Source organism: Pezoporus wallicus, unplaced genomic scaffold (assembly GCF_028554395.1).
Source record: "Pezoporus wallicus isolate ANWC-B61680 ecotype Strahan unplaced genomic scaffold, APGP_CSIRO_Pwel_v1 contig_6468, whole genome shotgun sequence".
NCBI classification, from domain to species: domain Eukaryota; kingdom Metazoa; phylum Chordata; class Aves; order Psittaciformes; family Psittacidae; genus Pezoporus; species Pezoporus wallicus.
Window position 1 is genome coordinate 279,209 of NW_026640026.1, and position 24,514 is coordinate 303,722.

General features: G+C 35.8%; 1 protein-coding gene across 8 annotated transcripts in view; it reads left to right on the top strand.

Moving 5' to 3' along the window:
• The window catches only part of PCDH7 (protocadherin 7), a 287,165-nt gene that overhangs the window by 193,911 nt on the left and 68,740 nt on the right, over positions 1-24,514 (top strand). The gene's annotated exons all lie outside the window — the stretch shown is intronic.

Here is a 24,514-nt window from a genome sequence, read left to right on the forward strand (position 1 = left end):
ATTGTAATCCTCAGCAAATAAACTGGCTCAGTTTTTCTAATCTTGCCTGCACAGTCTGGCAGAGATTTTGCCTCCTGATCTGTTCTGTTGCCTTCCATTGTGCCTGTTTATATATACCAGAAAAAATAATGAATTAATTTTGTTAATCCCTGTCTTCTCACAAGTCTTTCAAAGTCTTCATCTCTTCTTCCTCCCCCCATCCATCTATTTCTCCCCCACTTCTCCCTTCAATTATATTCAGTTATTCTACCTCAGTTTTATGCAGTCTTGAATCCTCCAGAGTCCTGTGCTGGAATATGTTTCTGACATGCAGATAATGTACTGGTCTAACACATAATACTCCAATCATCACCCTGTCCAATACTTTAAACTTCCCTGGCATTCATTTATAAAACTAATGAGCAAAATTAATAATGACATTATTAAATATTATTAATAGAAATATTTGCACCCGTATAATACCTGTTTCAAGTGCCAAAGGTAATAAATATGTTTTGATAGGCCCTTTCTCTTTATTCAAGTGACTCCTCTAAAAACAGCATAACAGTATGATTTTCATGAAGTTGAGACCCAAGGTCAATCCTGAGCATATAAGTGTTTTTAAATGCTCAGTTACTGCAGTAAGAACTGAAGAAATTTTTGCATTGAAAGATATTAAATACACATCAGCATTTTTTTAATGGCTTGTGCAAATACTTGAAGACCTTTGGCTTTCACATTGTGAGTATGAGACCCAAAATATTTGAATTGTGATATTGACTGAAGGAATTGTATAATCCAACTGACATTCTGTCTGGTTTAGCACAGTTCCTACCCACTGAAGAAACCTGCAGCAGTTCAGAAAATAGCTTCCTGTCTTACAGCACAGATAGTGGGCTTCTTTTATGGGATGCTATCCATTTCTCAAAAAAATGTCTTAAATCTGGAGGCTAAAGCATACAAATGTGTATCAATATAACATACAGGAGAAAGACATGATAAATGCATCCACCTGTATTGTAGTCAATAATTCATTTATAATGAGCATCACTACAAACTGCATCTAATATAGGTCACTTAAAACCTCCCTTGAGATCTACTCCTGAATATTTCAGTGATGATGACTAAGCTATATTTATGCCAAGGGAGTGTTATAACCTGAAACTGTAAACAGAGTTCAGGGTCAGATGCATACAGTCTGTATGTGAATTTAGTAGCTACACTTTTAAAAAGAACCCATGAACTACTGTTAGGTGATATCTTTGTCAAACTGCATTCTGATGGATAAAGGATGTCTTCTCATAAATACTGTGTGCACTTGTAGAAATCTGTTCAGACTAATACATATTGTTTTACTTTGATGATGATAATCTATGAATATTTTAGAGATCATTGTGGTCACAGGAACGAGAAAACAATATAGCCATATCTATCTGTATTAACTTCTATATTATAGACATGGAAATGTGCAAGTAAAAAAGGAACTCTTGGGAGTAGAGAGGAAACATCTGAAAAATACTTTGTGTTTCAAGAAAATCTTAAAGTAACTTTTCAATGATGTTAATGGACCAGTAAATCAAATGAAATGACAGTTTTCCATTAAAGAGAGATCAATTACTATATTATAATCCAGTGTATTTATAAAGATGCATTGACAAATATTCCACATAAGAAATTAATCGATGTACAACAGAAGAAATATTTTGTTTAAACTTCCTATCTTTTTCTATTTTTCTCTTTTTCTTTAGCTGCTTCTGCTTTCCTTTGCATTCATTGCATTTCTTTGCCTCTTTTTTTTTTTTTGCTTGCATTCTTCAGTACGGGGTAGAGAAGATATAAAGATATGAAGTATGTCCTTCCTTGTAGTTTAGATGAAGGCAGGCATATTTCCATAATTCTTGGTTTCTTAATTGAACTTATTATGCCAATTAGGACACACCTGCACTGGAATCAGATAAAAAGAATTAAGAGAGTAATGTTGGATCTCATTTCTTCACAGACTTTGTGCTCAGCATCATCTTTAATTCTGTCTCACCATCTTTTTCTAGGTAGAATATAGCCCTAATTAGATAGTTCTGTATCTAGCCATGCTATGTGAGAAGAGTAAAATGAGACAATGAGACACCTTGTAGAATAAGTCATTCCAAAACCATAAGAAAAGGGAGTGGAGGCTCTCCTTAGGCAAAGAGGCTTGCATAAAATTTGCAAGCTATGGGGGAAGTTGTACTGAATACTGCTGGAAGTGGTAGGGAAAAGGAGCTTGCCAAAGCAAGTATGTAATACATTCTGCAATTCATCTATTTATCATTAATCTTCCACTTTATGGAGGCTGAGCTACTTCTGATAAGAGTGGTGGTGGCAGGGTGGGCTTAGGTTAATGTTTTAGCTTCTTATGGATAGTTCAGTTTCCTTTCTTTTCCCCTGAATACTGTACACCCTTCCAAAGACTGTGCAAAGTGGTTTTCTCTCTGTTCCCTATTTAGGCTGAGATAAGTGTGTGTGGGTGTCATGGTTTAATCTTGTGGAGTCCCCTACAACAGTGGGGTATTGATTAGCCTATGGTTTCATGCACTTTTACTTGTACTTCAAAGGTATAATCTGAAGGAGCTAGAATGTCCATCAGAGTCTATGAAAATGGACTGGGTATTTTAGAGACTGTAGTGTTTATTAGTAGAGCCTATATAGTTTTGGTTTTGTATTTTCACTTTGCTGCTTCCAAGCAAACAGCAGTTGCAATAAAATGAAAAGAAAAAAGGTGGCCAGAACTGATACTGTTAATATATGAAACTTGAACATGTGTTTGCTTTCTTTTGTGACCATTCTGAAATAAAGAGGTAAATACATCTACATGTGACATCAACACCTAAAGTTTTCAATAAGTTTTTCACAACAGCCAAATTACAAATTGCAGTTGACCCAGGGAACAGAATCATTTCCCCACCCCCCATAACTGAAATGGATATGGAAGGGAAGAAGCTTTCTATTACTTTTTTATACCTTTGTTTTAGGTTAATTCTATTTATGGTGTAATCTAATTTGCATGAAGAACAGTTTTCCCTGAATCCATCAGTTGCATGGGAAAATGGATATTATTCATGCGAGTGGAGCCTAAATCTTCTGAGACTGAAAAATAATTCTGTGAAACAAATAGTACTTAACATAAGCACTTGAAGTCAATGGGAATTGGGATTACTATGCTCCATTTAGAGTAAGAATAGTGTTTCAAAGGTCTAGGACCTCATTTCATTTGTATCCTCTAGAAGAAGAAAAATAGTTTGTGTATCTATCTTCCTCTGTTATAGTCTGACAGAGCTCAGTTGAGATTTTGCTTCATTATGATGGAGGGTGGAGCTAATAAAATTTAAACTCTTCTAATTTAAAAATGTCTTATCCCCTCCAAATTCTATCTGCTTTTTACTTATTTGTTTAGAATGGGAAGTGAGATTGCCATCATTTCTCAGCATCCATTTGGAAGTGTTTCAGATTTGGAGAAATGTTAGGCCATTTTTTTCCCCCCTGCTTTTTGATTTAGCCAGATAAATAGTGCACTGAAAAGAGATTTCACAAAAAGAGATAATGTGAGTTTGCTAGGCTTGTTTTTAGGGTTCTGCTTCCTGCTACCTCCTAGAGATTTCTTTGGATACATAAATCAATTTATATCCTCCTTTAGAATGTAAATTATTCCTGTACCAAAGGTAGTAAGCTTTGACTAAAAAATAATTAAGGAAAAAAAAGTTTAAAAGCAAAAATAATCACTGCTGCAGCTCCACTAACTGGAGTGAAAAGTTTGCTTTTTTATATGCCCTGAAGTATTACAATTTATGAATATTATTGGAAATATCATTATTTTTACATTAGTATTTAAGGACAAATTGTGATCGGATCTGCATTTTATTATAGAAATCAATGAAAATACTAATCAGTAGTATTTCTTATAACATGATACATAGTCCTTGCTCATGATGAATTATGTCTCTTGATAATATATCATTCAGTAAAGCTGTTTATGGCTGTAAGCCTCTGCATCTAAGTTTCAGTGAAACTGTGATGAGAGCACGTAAACTTTAGTCACCCAATGAATTGCACGGTTGGCTGGCTCATGGGTATGCAGCCTGAGCAAGACAGTTGTAAGCTATGACACATACTTTATTTTTGCATTAGCTTTGGAGTATTTAGAGGAAAAAGTCAAAGTGCAAAGCAGCAGCTAGGAACTATGTGAATTTTCAGCACTGTTATATGGAGGAAGGAGAAGGAAAGGTTATATCCTTCTTGCTCTCTGTTCTCATTCTATATTGTTCATTCTGCTCCCTCATGTACCTAGTAAATCCACATACATATAAAATAAAGTCACAATATCTTAACCTGACAATTTCTTAAACCTATACTGAAAACTGAAAGGAAAAAATCATTTATGTATATATAGGTGTTTCTATATGTTAATATTGTATTTTTCCATTAGCTATGCCGTATTAAAAGTGAGTGTGAGCAAGTGAATTCTCTTTTTTTGAAGAAAGAGACATCAATACTAGATTGTATATTTTGTATTCATTCTGCATGTGGCTATTGAGGCATTTTTGTGTCTGATCACACCAGCTGCAAGTAAAGAATAATAGATTTTATTTAGAACTGTTTGCATGCTGCTCAAAGACAGTAAATTTTATTCTGCTTTCTGGTTGTGTGTCTCACTTTTAGCAAATCCAAATATACCATCTCTCCAGAACTAAACTTTGCTGTTATTGTTGATTTTTTAAACAAGTGAGAATCCATAAAAACTAGGATTTATTCATGTACATGCTATGACGAGACAGTGCTTAGGAAAGCTTTGCTTTGCTTTGTTAATGTTGCTCAGACAAAACAGCAAAAATTGATCTTAAAACCTACTTAGACAGTGATAATATTTTTACATCATTGTTTAAAAAAATACTGCAACCAAACAAAACCAACAAACCTCTTTTTTAATGATAAATCTTGATATGGCTTTTGATTTGAAAGTGATTCTGTAATAAACATTTTTGTCAGTGGAATAAATACATCTCAATATAAAGATTGAAGATTCTTCATGTCTGCTTATTTTAAACCTTTCTAGAAAATGTGTGAAGACCTCTAGTAAGAACAGTTTTTCTGCCAGGGCAATAGCTATGATAAAGTGTCATGGATTACCTTTTTTTTTTCCCTAAGAATTACAGTATATATAGTATAGGAAGCATCTTAATAAATTCTCTGCAAGAGTAATCCTGAGATAAAGGCTGAAACTAATTAAATGAAGTGATATACTTGCCTGTTTACAATAATGTAAAATTAGACTGCAACAATCACAAAATGTTTTTGTTTTCCAAACTCTTCTGAGCACTAACTATAAACAAATGTATTCCACCAAGACTCCTGCAAGATTTCCAAATCACGCGTTGTTTTGAGGTTTGGAATGAAAATAAATGGAAAATCTCTGTGAAGGAAAAGCATTACAATTTTCATGTACCAAAGGATTTTGTTTAAATGTTTTTCCCTTTTGTAACAATTTTATTTTAAAAGGGTAACTGTTGTGATATATGAAAAGGGCTGTAAAGCAATGAACATTTTTAACAACAAACACTGAAAGAAGAACCAGATGACTTTAGTCTTTCTTCTCAGAAAGAAATAAAATCTGTGAAATTTCTCATTTATATTTTGCAAAATTAAATCCATGTGAATTGATCTAACAATTCTAATGAATTCTAATAAGTATTTATTGCTGCTTCTCCTATGTAAAATTTTCTGATAATTAACTTCTGTTTCTTATAGTTTGTTGCTAATATTCCTGTTCTGTACTTTATCATATAGTAATATGATATGGATCTCAGAAAGGGACCTGGGTTTAGGGAAAGGTCCTGGCCTGACCCACGCACGGACTGACACAGTGGCAGAGATAAGTTGGAACCAACTGTGATTCTGTGCAGTGTTACAGGCTGTGGAACATCCAACATGCAGCATAGTACTTCACACATTTTAAGTCAGAATTGTGTAAAAAAGTACTTGCTTGAAGATGTCGAATCACTAAGGGAATGATTTTTAAAAGCTGTTTTATGTATATGAAGCTTGCTGGACTATGTCCATTAATGTTCATTGGTATTAATAGATTGTGCATTGAGACTGGTTAATGCCAGCCAGTAGAACAGAATGGAGATGCTTCTGTGAACTTCAGTAGACTTTGAATTAGGCCCTTTTATCACCAAGTCATTTCAGATATAAAAACAAAGTAAAGAGGAAAGTATATTTGTGTGAATCAGGGAATTTATCATTGTCCTCATTAACTAAACCAGATCTGAGGACAGCAACTTCGAAGTGGTATTTGCTATGTTCTCTACAGTAAACCCCCACAGTTCCTAGTGAACTCAATGAAGATAATGTCAGAGTAAATTATCCTAAGGATTTATAAGTCTTAGCTAGCATTGATATAGCTGGTGATTTGCTGCCATTTCTGTCAAACAAAACAATAAAAATGCTCAGTTAACAAGGATTACAACTATGCTTCAGTGTTTAAGCTATCTTTGAGAAATGCTGTTCTTAAAACTTATTGTAAAAACGGGAAGAAATCATGTATTTTATTTGTACTGTTTGGGTAAACTGCAGTTCACCAGGATTAATATCATCTTCATAGTTAATTTGCATAGTCCTTATTACATTGATTTCTTTCTGAGCACTATTGTTTCAGAGAGAAAGGTTAGTGATTTTCCCTAGGACACCTGGATCTCAGCTGTTGTTTCAATGAATGCTTGATTTAAAATGTGTTAAAAAATAAGTATCTTAGATCTTTATGTTCCCAGGAAAGAGTCCAAATAGGTTTTACAGGAAGGGCATGGGTTAATTCGCCTGTTTTCCCTAGTGATTTTATGTTGCCTAGTAAGCAGAGAGATTGTCTCAGACTTTGTAACAGTGAGAGCACCCTTCAAGTTTAGCAGTGTGGGTCTGTGCCTCCTTGTGCAGGGAAGGATTGCAGTTATCCACAGCCTGAATTGTATTCCTACCAATTTAATAAACAGATAAAAAGGACAGTGTTTGTGTGACTCTTCATTCTCAACCACAAGTCCTAACAGGCAGAACACAGGATAAATTTAGACACTTTCATGCCTTAAACTATCTGTGCTGTTCAGGCTGTGGCTAGAGATAGTCACTGAAGATGCTATAAAATCCTATCAATAGCAATTTTGGTCACGAATTACTCTTAATACCAAGTTGGATTTTTAAACATTAGGTTTACTGTACAGATGATCAGCAAATCCACTTCATTGTCTTCAGTCTTAGTTTTGCTCTCTTTTGAATGAGTTTAAAGTATCTCAGGTGTCAAACTACCCAAGCATACAGATGAATCTGTGTAATGTTCCTTTTTCATTTTAGTGGATTATAACAATGATAGACACTCTTTGCATACTTGGATTATTTTAAAAGTTTCTTTTCATGGATCTTCTTCTTGATAGGATTCTTTTTTATTGATATATTTATGGCTTTCTTTTATGGATTAATAGATGATAAGCAGGACGTGTATATGATTACTTTGGGAGAACAGAATGGATTTAAATACTGTTATTAAATAACATTAGTGGCGTTTACTAGGTTTCCATCCTCAGACCTACTCCTGATTGAAGCTCAGATATTTGTTTTAAAGGTGATGTGTTTTCACAAACCTCAGTCAGTGAGTTTTACTTGACTGGTATTGTTCAGTCAGGTCTGCACAGTTCTGCGTGCTTGACAGGAAGAATTGCACAGATTGCATGAGAAGTATTCTTTAGTCAAGTAAGCATCTCTACAGCAGATCCCAACTAACTGAAATCTTGCCTCAAGGGTACAGAGTGGAAATAATCCATGAGCTGCAAGAATGAACTAGATAGTGTTCACTGAACCTCTGTGCTTTTAATTACTTTTCAATTGCTCTTTATAAGATTTTGTTGGGGGAAGGGATACTTTATTAATAGCGAAAATTCATCTACAGTACTAAGAGAGAATGACTAAGGAACTGGAATTCCTAGCCCTGATTTATTTCTGCAGGTGAAAAACACATGTGAGTTTTAAAATTGTCTATCAGATAATCCAATTCTTAATTTCTGTGAAATAATTTTGTCAAAATTTGTCAAAATCTTAGGTCAATATATCTTGGTCTATATTGTTGGTAGGGTAAGTATTTGACCTGGGTTCTGCTGGGATAGAGTCAATTTTCTTCCTAGTAGTTGGGATAGTTCTGTGTTTTAGATTTAGGATGAAAATAATGTTGATAACACACTGATAGCTCTAGTTATTGCTGTGACATAGAATAGTGCTTATGCTTAGTCAAGGCTTTTTCTGCTTCTCACACCACCCCACCAGCAAGTAGGCTGGGGGTGCACAAGGAATTGTGAGAGGACACAGCTGGGACAGCTGACCCCAACTGACCAGAGGTACACCCTTTACCATATAGTGTCATGCTGAACAATAAAAATGGGGGGATTTGGCTGGGGGCTGGTAGCTTTCTGCTTGTGCTGGGCACTGGTCAGTGGGTGGTGAGCATTTGCATTGTGCATCACTACTTTTGTATATTCTTTTCTCACTATTACTATTTTCAATTTCTTTTCTGTCCTATTATGCTGTGTTTATCTCAGCCACAAGTTTCACATTTTTTCCAGTTCTCTCCCCCATCCCACTGAGGGGGAGTGAGCAAACGGCTGTGTGCTGTTTAGCTGTCTGCTGGTTTAAACCACAACAGCATTGTACTGAAGTATTTTAAGATACATTTCTATAATTTCCTATGGAAGGAGGAAAAGTATGGAAAAAGGATCATAACATTTGCTTTGACATTTATTGTTTTTAGGCTTGTTTTTATGGTGACAAATTAATGGAGAACTTGTTTGACTATCTTTTGCAGGGGTGGAGGTAGAGCCTTTTCTCATTCTAGAACAGCATAATCAGATTTTTTTTCTTGTTAAGCAGTAGTGCAAAACAACCTCTAAACAATCTAAAATACAGTCCTATGAGTATTGAAAAGAAATGAGAAATATTGCGGTAGTAAAAGTTGCCTTTAAGATAGCATTCTGAAGGACTATCAGAGTTGAAGTTAGATACTGCTTCTCAGGAAAACACATGCTTTTTGTACCTTCAGTGAATGCTTTTTAACCGTGGTAGCAGCTGCTCTTCTGTTTCTATCAGGTTCTACTGGAGGACTAGCTGTAGTCAGCTTGTTATCCATTGGGGCATAAACAGTCTTCATAGCAGATTAACTATTGTAGTTCACTGACCACAACTGTCACCCAGAGGAAATTGTTTAACACAGTGTGAATTTTTGGTGTGCTCTCCATATAGCTGAGTGATTCTTTATTTCAGTATGTAAGCTTAGTTTGTATGAACAGTAAAGTACTTTTAAAAAGAAAAGTTTTCACATAGTAGTCACTGTAGTTAAAGTCTTGTCAGACATGCACTTTGACTGAAAGGCATCCTGGTAATTGTGAATGATAAGCAACACTGCAAATGCTGTACATGTATGTATTTGAATAACTTTCATATCAAGTCCATAGGGCTACTTTTAATTCTTTTTCCTGAGATTTAGCCTGCGATTTACGAACTCTCATCTGGAGACAGATACACTGTATCAGCTACATCTGCTAAGTATATTTAGCTGTTTTCACCCCCAGTAGAATCTCAAGAAAACCTCACTGACTTTATTCAATTCCTGTGTTTACCCAGGAAGCATTAGAGTAACAATAGACATATGGAATGAAGAGAATCAGAGAAACTCAAGAATAGCTGCTGCAATTCTGATCTAATTTTAAAATGATTTTGCAATTACTTTTGAAGAATAAGTCATTCAGCAGTATTGGATTTCTACTGCTGTGGGGCACTCTGATGCTGTTGTTTAGATGTGAGTTTGGATTGCTCATGCAGGCAGTGCTGGAGAGCTCAGAGCAGTGACTGAAGCTGTGACAGGGAGAGCCCTGAAGTATTGGCATAGCTAACACCATAGCACTGATTCTAGATCATGCTTTTCATGATAATTGCAAACCGTAGCTGCATTGGAGTTTGATGGTACTAGTCTAAAGCTATTCACCACTTTTCGTCATTCTTGTTTCTCTGAGGAGCGTCGAGATGTGTCATACACCAATTCTTTTAAGCAGCAGACTCCAAGTGGGGAGTCATACATAAAGATTAATATTTAAAAATAACTTTGTGTTGTTTGAGTTTGGCTATTTTTGGGGGGGTTGTTTTATTTTTATTTTTTTCTTTTTTTTTTCTTTGTTTTACTTTTAATTAACGTGTTAGAGCATTGATTCCTTTAAAGTCATTAAAATAGGAAACAAAGACTGTAAATTGGTTGTTTCTTTGAGGAAAAGGGGAAAAAAAAAAAAAACAGACAAAAAAAAAAACCCACAAACCAACAACAAAAATCCCCCCCAAAAAACCAAAACAAACCAACCCAACCTCCCCTCCCCACACACAAAGCAAAGAAAAAAAATAAAACTACAAACAAAAAAAATGCCAGCACCCCACTCTCGAGGGAAATAAATCATTATGAAATAAGCAAGAAATGAGTTCAGATGCTTCTGTCGCACATTAAAAGTTTTGTTGTTTTGTTCTTTCCTAAGCGATTGTGCTCTCTCACTGTTCCCAGTGAAACAGTTTCCAACTCTCCTAATCTTCATACCTCCTATCCCCCGTTCCCAAACAGATTTCTTTCTCATTCATTCATTCTCCTCTGCTTCTGTTTGAAACAGTTTTTATTTATAAATTTTTATTAATGTTGAGGTTGTTTCAGGGGGAAATTCCATGTTAAAGTTGTGATAGTCTAATAATTTCTGCTTCCAGATGGGTTAATTTCACTACCTGTAAAAATGCTATCATCTCCTCCCTTTTCCTGGATCTGATATATAAATGTGTATATATGTATATATATATGGGCCTCACAGAAGGTTAAAGAATCCATCCCTGGCAACGGCAACTCCCTGTTTTTGTGGAAGCAAACCATGAAGTTGCTTCTAGCTATAATGTGTGCTTCTGTTTTAGATATGTATCGCTTTCAGTGTTTCATTACCAGAATGTAAATGTGGGTGCTGAAAGAAATTAGTGTTGCCATTAATTTAATTTCTACTTAAAAATACAAGCGGGAAATCTTGCATATTCTTGATGTAGTCTCTTTTTTTCATGAACTCATGAGTTTAAAAATGCCTTTGTTTTTCAGAAAAGTAACACTAGCAAGAACTATCAATATATATTTTTAAAAGTTACTGTTTTCCTGGTCCTTGGAAACTGACTACAGCAGTAATGTGGTCTGCCAGTATATAACTTACGTTCTTTTCTGGGAAGAATAAATAGACTGTTTAGTAAGAGTATATGAATATATATAAATAATTTATTTCTAAAATTCTTAATAAAAATAGGAAATATTAACATTATGATATATTTTGACATATTTGCACACATTAAGACGGCTTAGAAAATAGCATAAAGTCTGAAATGATGAAACAGTATGACAGCATGAAAGAAGTGAAATTTTCAGTTTTTCAAAGCTGTTCAAATTCATATTTCTTTAGCACAGAAAATATAACTAATAGGTACAGTTAGTAACTTTAAGAGGATTTTTTTAAAATAATTTCCTGATGTGTTATCATTAAAATACAGGTAGAGGTCAAATGACTTGAATTTAAATATGTTGCATTACTGTTATGTTGCTCTTCAGGGAATTCAATTCCACCTGGAGGTAAACAATTCCAGCAGCAGATACTGTGGACCACATTCATCCTGTATGTAATTCTTTTGAAGTGTATGAATTATACCGCAAGGAACTCAATGCGTTGGAGTTATTTCTAAGTAAAATATATTTTAGGGGCAGCTTTGCTGGCACAACAAAAATGCTATGAAGTAAAATATGCTATTATAGGAATATACTTTATTCTTTGAACAGAAAGTACTATATTCACCCCTCCTTTTCCCACCTCCCTACCCCTGCAGAACTATAGCTTTTTTCATTTTAAGTCATGACTGACCTACTAGAAATATAACATTCGGTATTAGAAGGTGATAAATGAAGTAATTTTTAACTAGAAATTCTTATTAGAGCATTGATGACAGAAATATGGTAAATATACTCGTGGGTTTGCCTACTGTCCTCAGAACAGCAGTTCACCCAGATACTTTTCTTCCTGTGAGATCCTTTATTCAGATGCCTTTGTTTGTACAAATGTGTATATAGATGATGGTTTATTGCACATAACCCTTTGTGTTATCAGGAGCACTTGATATAAATATATCATGCTGTGTGGATTGTGCCTACTTAGCTGTTGTTTAAGGCTACAGAAGATAGTGACTTTAAAAGGACTTTAGGTGTTAACTGTCTTATTTAATTTTTATGAAATGGGAATATGATAACAGGTTTTAATATCATAGAATCATAGAATAGTTAGGTTTGGAAAGGACCTTAAGATCATCTAGTTCCAACCCCCCTGCCATGGGCAGAGACATCTCACACTAAATCGTGTCACCCAAGCCTTTGTCCAACCTGGACTTGAAAACCACCAGGGATGGAGCATTCACAACTTCCCTGGGCAACCCATTCCAGTGCCTCACTACCATTACAGTAAAGAACACTTCCTTATATCCAATCTAGACTTCCCCTGTTTAAGTTTTAACCCATTCCCCCTTGTCCTATCACTACAGTCCCTAGTGAACAGTCCCTCCCCAGCATCCTTATGGGTCCCCTTCAGATACCAGAAGGCTGCTATGAGGTCTCCACGCAGCCTTTTCTTCTCCAGGCTGAACAGCCCCAACTTTCTCAGCCTGTCTTCATACGGGAGGTGCTCCAGTCCCCTGATCATCCTCGTGGCCCTCCTCTGGATTTGTTCCAACAGTTCCATGTCCTTTTTACGTTGAGGACACCAGAACTGCACACAGTACTCCAGGTGAAGTCTCACGAGAGCAGAGTAGAGGGGCAGGATCACCCCCTTCGTCCAGCTGGTCACGCTCCTTTTGATGCAGCCCAGGATACGGTTGGCTTTCTGGGCTGCAAGAGCATGCTGCTGGCTCATGTTCAGTTTCTCATCGAACAACACCCCCAAGTCCTTCTCTGCAGGGCTGCTCTGAATCTCTTCTCTGCCCAACCTGTAGCTGTGCCTGGGATTGCTCCAACCCAGGTGTAGGACCTTGCACTTAGCATGGTTAAACTTCATGAGGTTGGCATCAGCCCACCTCACAAGCATGTCAAGGTCCTTCTGGATGGCATTCCTTTGTATCAACCGAACCACCCAGCTTGGTGTCATTGGCAAACTTGCTGAGGGCGCACTCAATCCCACTGTCCATGTCACCAACAAAGATGTCTATCTTCGTAGATAGACAAGTGTACTGTGTCAGTTTTAAACATCTTGAGAAAACAGAAGGTTGCCTAACCTTCAATATGCCTCAAACATGCAATCCTCCAGTCTGGTTAGAAAACTTAGGTCGAAGACATTGTTTATGTAATTGCTAAGTGATTGTGTCAAAAATACCACGTTTTTCTTAAGAATGACATTTTGTGTGCTTTTGAGCAGAGATCTTGTTTATTCCCAGAGGATACCATTTTATTTCAGGAAACAAAGTTAATCAATAAAGAATTATTATCATGATTGAAAATCCCATTCTGACTTAATAGGAGTGCAGCTTCATTTTAACATTCCATAAATCAATTCGATAAAATTGACCATAGCCACCAGTTGTTTCAGGCTACAGTGTGTTTTTTTTAACACAAACCTGAAGAGACTTTAAGCTCCATGTGAAACCAAGGTCTATAAAACTAACATTGTACACTTCGTAGCTTGTTTAACTAGCTGTAAATGTAAATGTTGTGGTAGATTACTTTGCCTAAACTATGTTTTTGATGTCTGTAAAAGAAGTTGAAAGCCAACACTTGTTGAACTTCCAATACTAAACACCTGATTCCCCTTGAAAAATTACATTAGAAGGAAATGAGCAGCAATTAGTACAGAGAAAGTGATTACCTGGTTAGGAAAAAGTATTGACACCAGCAGATGGTTTTGTTTACAGCTTTTCACTGATCAGTTACTGGAGAAGCAGACACCAAAAACAGAGGCTGTGAATATAGTCTGGTTCTGTAAACAGATAGTATTGCCTGTTAGTAATGGCTGGCTAAGAAACTTAAAAACTACTACACTGACTCCTCTAGCCCAGTGTAGCAGGTAAAAACTGTGAATGTTGGGGATGCTGTTCAAATACTTATTGGTACAATGATGTTTTTCTCAATTTGTAATTATTTCTTTTTGATTTTCAGTGACTAATAAGTAATGAGATGGTATAGTCAAAGACAGATATATGGCAGCCTCAGCATCTCATTCCTGAACACTCAGGTTAAAGCCCTATCTCATCACTTCCATATAAAAATTAGCAATATTTTATCATGCGCTTTTCTCTCCAACTGACTTTGTTTCCCAGGAATCTTCTAGAAGGAAAGGGAAAAGGAAACATGTCTGTCTGCATGTCTTTTACATGCAGCCACCTGCATCCATAATCATTACTTTTAATGTATTAGTGTATGTGCATGTACACATACATACATACATACATATGCATATATGAATACACATTATATAAAAATTATGTGTTTAGCAAAGAATTTTAAAGTAATTCCGAAGTACAGGAAAACCATGGCAAGATGTTCACTTCATAAAATCTATTTTGTATGAAGTTGTAAATAGATTTAGTGTTTACTGCTAGGTTAGCCCAATGTGACTCCTTACTGTCACATTTTTCAAATCAGTGATTTTAGGAAAAATGAGTAATGAAAATAATATAAAGGCATCATTATACTGTTTTTGTCTTCTCGAATATGGGAGCCTTGGCATCCAATTTTTGTGTTTGTGTGCTCACTAGACAATTTTTTCCTTCTACCAAATGAAACAAATGCTACTAAGAGTTTTATGACGTACATGTTTCTTAATATAGCAGGTGGCATACTTTGAAACAGGTTTAGAAAAAAAAAAATCTGAATAACACTTTAGAAGAAAAGAGGTATTTTATTTTTTAATTGTTTCCAAATGCTTGGCATCCTTTCAGATGATAATTCCATTTTATCTTGTTTCTTGACTGTCAGAAACTTGCAAAAATGGCTTGAAGTCAATGAACTTCTGTGTATTACAGTCTGAAAGGAAACAGAAGAATTCAAAAGAGTTTGATCACTGTGAAGAAAAATCAGCTCCAATTCTTTTTCTACTTACAGTATATGCAATAAATAGTAAGATTTGATGAATAAAACCATGTTGCCTGTTTATGAATTAGTTATGCTCAAGTATTGCTCAATTTCCATGCAATTGTGCTCTACTTAAGGTCCTTCCAATGTCTACAGAATCACAATTTATCAGCAGAGGTGCCTTTATGTGGGTGGGGACATTTACCTAGCGTGCACCTCCTGGACCATGCTGGATAGCGCAATGATACTTGCACAGCAGGCAACTTATGCTTTCACTGACCTTGGCAGTATTGCAGGGATAGTTTTGCTTCTGCAAGAGTGAAGTTTGTATTAAACAATGTCTTGAATCTACTAGGAATGAATACGCTTGTTTGAGCCATCTGGAATGTGTATCTGTTTGTGCATGTTTTACTGCCCTAGTGCAAGAAAACAAAAATTAAAGCAGAACCTTCTCTATTGTGGGCTATCTTCTGTCTCTTCCCACACATAATATTTTTGTATACTGATGAACTCTAATATTGTCTGTGACATTTGTTCTGTAATTCCAGTTCTGCTTCATTTTTTTTCGCTGGGTTTTGAAAGCTCCAACCATCTTAGTTTAAGGACACATCTTGAGCTGAATGTTATTTCTAGGGGTCCATCTATGCAAGCCACCTCTAGCCCTCTGGTTAAGGAAAACAATTTTGAAAATCTATGTGGAATCTGAGGTAAAATTTTGTGAGTAGGAAAGCTGTACATAGTGCGAGTGATGGCATTTGCCCAGCCAGTATGCTTCACATCTGCTCCGCTCTCACCTGCCTGGGGAATGAAGAAGGTTTTTTCACTGAAACTTACTCTACCACAGGTTATCTATTTCAGAGGCTGAAGGGGATCCTTAGACCTGGTTATTCCTTCACAGTGGCTACTTTGAAATGATCAGATTTGAAATGACTTTAAAGTAAGAATCATGGTATGCATTTTAAAATAAAGAAGTTTTGTTGCTTTGTTCTTTTTTTTAAATCTGTCATTCTGCTATTTTGTTTTTCTTTGGCAATTTAGTGCGTGTTTTAAAGTCACTTGAGACCTAATTATATGAAAGTGCCATTTCTACATCGGCTTATCTGTTTCAAGCATAATTTTCCATGTGATGGGGAAAACACTAACCTTTACTGCTACTTTTGAACAGCAGATGTAAAACAGTGGGTGTTAGAAGAGAAAACTTAAGTGTTCATTAAGATGTTGACTTTTCAGAAGTGGAAGGTAAATATTTAATGGCAGTGGAGCTGCAAAACCAGACTGAATATAGTCAAATAGATACTAAGTTTGTTATCCTAAGAAAAAATATTCAGTATGCAGCACCTTCCAATAAAGTTGAGTAAAAGAATAAAAATTGAAGCCTACCTTGAGAGCTATGTATGCTAACAGTCTTAATGCAAACGAATGGCTCATGCCTTCCTGCCTAAGTGGCTGGATCCAAAGCTGAAGAACTGCTTGTTGATTTAATGTGCTTTCGGTTACATTTTAGCAGAACAATGAGTGGAAGAAGTCTATTTATTTTTCACCTGACTTCTGCAATATGGTTATAGCCCATTTAAGTGCCTTTCTTCATTGCTGCTGGGATTGAAGTGAGATGTAACTATTCTAGAGCATATGGTATTTCAAACATTACTAGAAGATATTACCCACAATTTGTAATAAAATCATTCCTCTACAGGGTTGAGAACATATTTTGTATTTTTCACAAACTGATTTCCATTTGTGGAGGGCCTCCTATCCCCAGTACAGTCTTGCACTTTATAGGCAAAATGAGGTGAGATATATAACCTGTATGGTACATAAAGCCTGTATTCTGTTTCCAGAATGGAGGGAGTATTGTACCACTGAATATACTGAGAAAATCTGTATATGTAGCAAGAAAAATACTAGCCTTTCTGCTTCCTTCCAACCTCATGCACAGTACAAAACAGTGGGAGGTTCTGAAAAATGGCAGTCATTACAGTGTGAAATTCCAGAAGCAGATGGCAAATATTTAACAACAGTGAAGTAAGAAAAGTAGGACCAATACCATCAGTTAACTACTATTTTAATCTAGTTCATTGTGAAAATTCAATGTTTTAGCTACTTTGCAGTGAAAGTGTAATAGAGGTTAAAAAGTGTTTAGTGAGCAGACAGCAGTTATGAAAAAATAGAACTGGTTAGAATATCAGTTTTAGCAGCTTTCATGGATTTTTCTCATGATTGTATTTGGTTTTTTATGTGGGAGATCATATAGGTAGTCACGGAGAGTTTTCATCTTACAGTGGTTTAAAATCATGTTGTAACCTTTTAGAAATTTTTGCTTCTCGCCTTCTAAGGTTATTGTAGCCACCCTAACTTATTTGCTCCATTCCTACCCCTCACCCTAACTCCAGCTAAACTGAAGAGACATGGGAACAGCTGCTCCACTGGGATAAAACAGCATTCGTTAGCTGGGACAGTAGCTCCAGATGAATTTGCATTGACCTTGTGTATAAAGCTTCTAGATCAGTAAAGCATCTATGAATTTATTAGGAAACAGGAGTCTTTACCTTACCAAAGGAAACAGCAGTTCTGCCCGTGCAGAAGTCCCTGCTTTGCACTTTTTTATCAGGAGCTATTGTCTTCTATTAAGGCAAGATGCCATTCATTCTATATGTTTGTGGTTCTAGACAAGTACCATTGTTCATTAGTTTAATGATGATTTATTTTTACTGAAGAATAACTGTATGCCTTATTCTGGTGTGTTACCATTTTTAATTTAACTGCCTGATAACATCCTGCAACATTTATGAACCTGCCTTTAAGCTGTTCATTCAAAATAGTGGTGTTTGCAGAACTACTAGCTTCAAAAAACACAAGTTGTTGTTAGAATTTTCTGAGATACTAAAGAAAGTTATGTCTCAGTTTCATTTGCAGTATCAACCTGATGTTATATAGCTTTCAGTAAATGCTATAGAAACACATATATATTGAGGAAAAATGTGTCTTGAAATAAGTAATTTTTACTCATTCCTAGCAGCTACCATACATAAAAACACAGCAGAAAAATCCTTGGGAACAGTTCTGCTGATTCCAATTATTTATGGTGCAGCATCAGTAACTTAGAAACTAATTTGTTCAATAATGAACTCTGTTGCTGAGATAGATAACAAATGGCATTATAGTATTCAACACAAGCTTCTCGTTTCAGTGTTTGAGAAAGTTGTCGTGGATAGTGTTTGTCTCCGACATCATTTAAACTGATGAACACTATACATGTCTTGATCTTAGAGCAGTGGAACACAAGATCTGACAGCTTAAAATACATTCCGTACAGCTGAAGACTAATAAAGGTTTAGAGGGTTTGTGTGTTGCAATTTTCTTCACACAACTGTAATGTGGTAGTCAAGCTACAAATAGTATGTCCCTTAAAACAAATTGCTTATGTGAATAGCATTAGAATAGCATGCAAGTAAGAATCCCAGGAAACACCTCTTTCCTCCTATGTAGCAATGCAGAAACTCGAAAGATTGCAGATGGACTTATTCAAGTTCTCAATGAAATATTGTCTAAAAGATAAAATCTAATTCTTTGTTGTTAAATAGGGTTGTTGGGTTTTGGTTTTTTTTCCTTTGGAAAAGAAAATCAGCAGTGCTTTTGTCTGTGAAAATCTCTGTACTAAATTTAGAGCTGCTGTCATTTCACGCTTTAACTTATTTTCTACTGTATCTTTCAGTAAATCAGGTGTGTATGTAGTTTACCAAAAGAATTGACTTCAATTCCAGTTACAAAGGGTCTACTTACAGCTTATTTCTCTATATCTTAAACAGTCAATTCTTTGTTATTTGTGTGTGGATTAACTGGTTTGTAGAGCAACCGTGCAGTAGATGCAGTGATATCAAGCTGCTCTGGCTTTGCCAGGCTGATTAGGTCAGATTAAGCATTGTGAAAATGAAGCTATGATGCCTTCAATATCAAATTAAGTCTAGAATGAGCTTAGTGCTTCAGCATGGCACAAGAACTCAACAAATAAAATCTGCAAACATGCAAATTTGCATGCTTACACCTAGCTATTTCTACTTAGTAGTGTACTTTAAGTCTGTTTTGAGGGAGGACACATACACCTGAATGCTTCTGCTAGGGTCTGTCCAGTTATAACTGCTCTAAATCCCTGGCTTTGAGCTGAAAACACCAAAGACAAGAGGGATCCATGCAAAACCTTCTGGTTTTCTTTCCTTTTTACTTCTCTTTTTTTTTTTCTACTGTCCAGGGTATTCCAGTTCTTTACTCTTCAGTATCCAAGTACTGTTGTGATCTGGCAGGCTATTTTATTATTTTTTTTTATTATTATTTTGTATGTTGAATTTAAAATGTCTGCCTAGTAGCATGTAAATTAATTTTATAATTCAAAGCCAGTAATTCCATACTTTGTATTGATTATAGCAGAACTACAATAGTTTGATGCATTTTTTTTTTGGTTTATGTGAACTCCATAATTTTTGTGTTAAAATATGTTTTGTATATACTTAAGTATCCCTTGCAACTACCATTCCAAGGATCATCATGTGGCTTAAACTCATCTATCTTTCTACCTGTAAAAGTGACGTTATCAGAAAGAAAGAAAAATAAAAAATTCTGCAGATTTCATATTAGTGCAACTTTAGCCTCTGTCCTGAAAACAGGTATTATGCTTTGGCAGAGGCAAACAGGAAAGGTGAGATATTATACACTCAGGAAGATTCTGTGCAATTTGGACTGGATCTGGAAAATGACTGTGATGTGTAAAGATTTGTTATTGAATTCACAGATCTGTATTAAACATCTCATCCCTCTATGCAATGCATCATGTAGAAAAATAAGAATGAATTCTATGACAGTCATCAGGCAAAAACAGTTATTCAGCTATTGAACTGACTGATATGAAATTTGCAGGATATTGCTGAGAGTTTAATCTCAGACTTCAAGAGCCTGCATGCCTGAGCTGCAAGAAGTCAATGCTTCTGTTATGAGCTGCAGGCTTGAACCCTTTGTAGGGATTAGGCTCTGTCAGTATTAGAATTCCCTCCCACCAAAACACAGCTGAATGTTATATTTTTCAGTAAAGTGTGTCCTATAGCTAGGTGGTTTTCTAGGTATTGGCAGTGTAGACTTTTATATGCAAGGTAGCTAATGTCTCATGTTTCCATGATGTATTTTCTTGTACTGAGATCTACACACACAAAAGTGTTCTCAGGCAAGTGAAGATCATGTTTCTGAAAATACCAGTGTAAATAAAATTCCCAGTGCAGGTCAGAAACTACTTGCAAAGATATAAGCCATTTTTGTGGTATATATGATTGTGTACAGTATGCTATCTATGTTCATGAATATAGGAAAATGATGGGCATGGAAATACCAAGAGTTATCTATTCTTCTTCCACCTTTTAGATCCCTTTTATGCTGTAACTTATAAAAATTAAAAAACTTTTAACAATTAATTCCTTAGAGCCTAAGCAAAAGATGTAAAAAAATTTGCAACTCTTCCTGAATGCTTTCCCCTTTCCTTCTTGACTACATAGTAGTTAGCCTTATAGTGCTAACATTTTGGTAGTGCCACAAAGAGTGATTTCAAGAATTGTACCTCTAGCAGTTGTGATATAAATAAATGGAGTGACAATGATTTGCAATGAAGAACTTGTATGTCTGCATTCCTTTTTCCATATTCCTTTAGAATGGAACTTAATTGCCAACTGTGAAAATAGGAAGTGCTGAGCAAGCACTGATTTTTTTTTTTCCAGAAGTTGTTCTGTTTCAGAGACCAATTAACAGAAGCACAGTTTTGAATTCAAACTACCCATAAACACAGAAAATAAATTTTCAGGGTGGAAACACATTTAGAGATTTGTTGAACTGTTTCCAGCAATGCAGGAGAAATGTCAAAGTTTTAACAAGATTTGTGCTTGCCTACAAAAGATCACAGGCTAATGGAATAGCTAATGTTTTGGGAGGTTCTGCTTTTGAGATACTCAGTTTGGGATGTTGCCAGTAAACTTATAACTACTCTCTGAAAATTGCTTTCCCTCACGCAATCTTTTGATAAAACTTTGAGACTGGTTTGCTCTGTGTATTTAATGGTCCAAGGGTACTGTTCTTTCCCACACAGCAAAAAGAACAGAAGAAAAAAAAAAACAAAAACTACCTCTACAAATCCTCAGTGGGTTTAACATTTCTTTCTGGAGAGCTCCTGCATATTGACACTGTTATTTAAAAGATACTCCAAGGTACGTACCTGTGAGCTAGTATGTTCAAAGATAGTGAAACAATTAGGCAGGAAAGAAGTAGAAAAAAACTATTGAGCAACAGTGCCTCTAAGAGGATTCATATGCAATAGATTTCATGAAAGTATGTAGGCTCTGGGAGCAAATTCAGTATTTGTTGTGCAGGCTTGCTCTGTCCTCAGTCGTGTCAAAAGTGCAGGAAAATATTTGGTTAATGAATCTGCCAATTCATCTCCTTCATCAGTAGTCATGATATATACTACGCTCAAAACCATGTTTCTGTTTTCTTTGTTTGGGAGGTGTTCTTTGAGAATGGTCAACATGACTAACACAAAGTAGAGCTTTGTATCCTGGTAGAAACTGTAGTGACCAGATTACAATACTGTGAATAACTTTGCCACGATTGTCAGCATACTGATACTAGTGCACTTCTCAGAATTTCTTCCACTCCCTCCAGGTTCCTATTTCAGCAATTTTAAAGAGTAGGATCATGCTTAGCATGTCAAAAATCCAGTCACTACTAATTAGTACTGTTGCAAATTCTAGTTTGACAGGTGGATATCAAGCCACATTTTTTGGTGTGCTGTAGGCAATCCACAGAATGACAGTGAGAGAATTAAGCTGACTAAAGACATTATTAACCTGGCATCAACTATGTTTTAAAGTGCAAGCAACTGCCTGAAAGCGTAATTTGGGTTTTGCTTATGTGCTAGCTTGTTTACGTATTAGTAGTTGTATGTAAGTACTACAAACGAAACTCAAAAAACCCAAGAGAATCTTTTGAAAATATTATCATAGTACATATGCTTGTGCAATTTGAGACTTCATACCTTTAAAGTATGCACAATCTCAGCTTGCACATAGTTTTGCAAATCAGTAACTGAACAAAGCCACAAGATTAAAGAATGTGCTTAAGACACAAAACCACCAAGAAAAGAATTTTATAAATGCACATTCCCTCCCCCACCATTAAAATATTTCTGCTAAATGAATTCATTAGTATCTAATATTTCATGTGTAGAGAAACTGCACTATTTTTTGTGGAACAAGATTTGGATATCTGTGATAGTGTATGTGGCTCATCAGGTTATAAAAAGTAATAAAAATAAGAAGAAGGCTAATTTGAAAGGTGATTGTGTGTTGTATTTGCAGAACCACCAGTTTTTCTGATCATCAGAGCCCCTTCCACACAGGGTACTGGTGGCCTTGTCAACTTTATAAATAACTGTACTTTGTGTTACTGGAGTAAATGTCTCCAGGCCTTGGCTTGTAGAGTTATTGTTCTATTAATATTTTTCCCCTGTATGGTTTCCATCTAGTTTATGAAATGCAAGACTAGAAAGCTTGATAAAGATAAGGGTATTTCTCCTTGTTAATTGCAACACGATTGATTATTTGCCTGATTTTGGCATGACAAGAATTGTATCTCTTCCATTCTGCTGTAAGCATGATAACATTAGCTAGCTTAAATAAAGAAATTGTCTGGCAAAGAACAAGTCCTTCTTTAGTAAAGAATGTTCAATGAATAGTAAGAGCAAACAATATGCATATTTCATGGGAGGATAATCAGTATCATTATGCTTTGGGAGTTTAATGAGACAGCCACTTTTTTTCCTTCTCTCCTTTGAATGTGGAAGCTGTGGAAAACATGAGCTTTGGTACTATCTTTTTTTTTTTTTTTTTTTCCAGTGGCTGTGACAAGGGATACCAGACACGGTACAAACATAACTGTACAGCTTTTAGAAGATTTTAATTTCAAATGTATGCTACTCATGTATCTTGAGGATCTGTGTGTTGAGTGCAGTTGTGTTGGAATGGAAAGAAATGGGGTTGAGTATTTTGTTCATATTATCATCTACAGACCCTAATTACCTCCAAATGCAGAGTACCAGTTATTAACCTTGATGTTTGTCGTGGTTTAAACCCAGCCAGACAGCTTGTTCGCATGAGCCCCACAAAGTCCTTGGTCAGGGTAAACATTACTTAGCAACAACTGAAAACATTGGTGTTATCAGCACTGTTCCCAGGCTGAAAGTCAAAACATAGCCCTGCATCAGCTACCAAGAAGGAGAAAAATTGACTGCTGCTGCTAAACCCAGGACAGCATTAACGTCCTTCTTTAAAGCATAAGAATGTTTTTTTCTAATGTGCGGTGGTAATACCAACCAAAAAATCCCTGTAAAGGTAATTCCTCCTATGCTTTATGCAAGGTAATTATCAAGTAGAAGATATACTATGGATAAGGGTATAAACAAGCCAATACCTGTAATAATGCAGTTTGCTGTTCTACAGATGACATTCAATGTTCTCACTTCCCAGAGACTGACAATTCACATATCTTGATTCTAAAACTGTCCACATTAGCCACCGCTTTTGCAATCTCTCCTCTATAGTTTTCTTTTGTCTCTAATGAAGCAAAAAGCCATCTGTTTTACCTTTCCCCTCCTATTCAACTATTGCTGCATTTCTTGCATCTTACACTGTTGATGAAACTTTTCACCTTACTACTTTCACTACTGTTCTCCTAAATCTCATATTTATGCAGGAAGTCTTTGATACCCTATAGGCATGCTGGACTGTAATTTTCAAATTTTCAGTGGTTAAATCCAGCTGATGAAAACTTTTTGGTGTTCAGTGCTTTTACCATTTGCTCTTGTCAGTTTGGCTCTGAAGACACTTTACAGATGGTACTGTCTTGACTTGTCTGTATCTAGCTATAATTTTCAGAGATATTTCAGTGTCAATGTAAGTGGGCATCTAGGAATAGTTCTATAAAAGTGTACAACCCAAAAGCTTGTTTGAGAGCCTGATGTCTGTGAAATATACCTGTTTGTACCTAAGCTATCTATGCCTTTCTCCATACAGTTATCTGCTGAAGAGAGAGATTCACAGAAGGCAGAATTCTGAGTGAAACTTCCCTGAGTTAGTTGGTAGGAAGTAATTGAGGTGTCACAGGAATATCTATTTACTAGAGGATTCACCACCTGAAGTTAAGCACCTTAGCTCCATCTTTCAATACATGTATAGAGAAGAAGATACATCCTCTTTTTTTTTTTTTTTCAGTAGTAAAATTAGTAGACAAATATTAGAAATATGAATTCTTTTTTGGGAGTTCCATGTTCCTCTCTCTGTCAAG